Raw genomic sequence first — 1,048 nt, forward strand, 5'->3', positions numbered from 1 at the left:
GGACAAAGGCCAGACAGCGTCCCAGGCCGGTCCCTGCGCTGACTGCGCCCCCAGAGTGGACGCGGGAGGGCACAGCTGCGGGCCCGGCAGACCCACCGAGGCCCGATGCCGCCCAGAAAGGCTCACAGCCGAGGGGCAGAGCCGGGCGCTCCTCCGCTCACACTGGGCGTCTTGCCCCGTCCACAGGGCCTGGGATCGCGGCTGCACTGACACTCTGTCCAGCATCAGCTCATGTGTTCCGCTGACCCGGACACAGTCCTGTCCCTGGTTCCTGCTCACGTTCCAGGAACAGCCCTGGGCGTGAGGCCAGGCTGTACATCCACAGGCTCAGTGCTGCAGCAGGCTAGGGACGCTCACCTCTCAGCTCTGGGGGCTCAAGTTGGCCCCCAGGCCATGGGGGTGGGGGGGATGAGCGCTAATGGACGGTTAGGGGCAGGCAGAGCTGAAGGGACACGATGACCCAGCTGGACCACACATCTGGAGCCGCGGGGCTCAGGGCACTAGGTCCCTGGGAGGCCCCTCGTCACCGTACCCTTCCCGCAGCTGAGCGCTCCTGGCGGTTCCTGGAAGGCGCAGTCTGCACGTGGGACCCCGTCCAACCTTTCTGGAGACCAGACAACCACGCAGGTGGCTGCACCCACTCACGGAAACCCAGTTTATTTACTGGTCGTTTTTTGTTTCTGCTTATTAATTTTTGAGAGAGAGAGCAGGAGCAGGGGAGGGGCAGAGAGAGAGAGGGAAACCCGGGATCCCAGCAGCTCCAGGCTCTGAGCTGTCAGCACCGAGCCTGAGGAAGGGTTGGAACCCACCAACTGTGAGATCATGACCTGAGCCATAGTTAGCTGCCTCACTGAGCCCCCAGGCGGCCCCAGACTTTCTGTTTTAAAATGCAATCAGCAGTTTGAGGCTGCAGTTCATCGCGCCGCAGGGAGAGGGCAGCCTGGGCGCAGACACCCCCAACCAGTGTGGAAGCTGCTGGTGAGCGCGTCCCTGGAAACCAGCTCTGCCAGAGGACAAATGTGTACCACCTGAGTCAGAGCACCTGGAG

This window comes from Suricata suricatta, chromosome 15 (assembly GCF_006229205.1).
Source record: "Suricata suricatta isolate VVHF042 chromosome 15, meerkat_22Aug2017_6uvM2_HiC, whole genome shotgun sequence".
Classification (NCBI taxonomy): Eukaryota; Metazoa; Chordata; class Mammalia; order Carnivora; family Herpestidae; genus Suricata; species Suricata suricatta.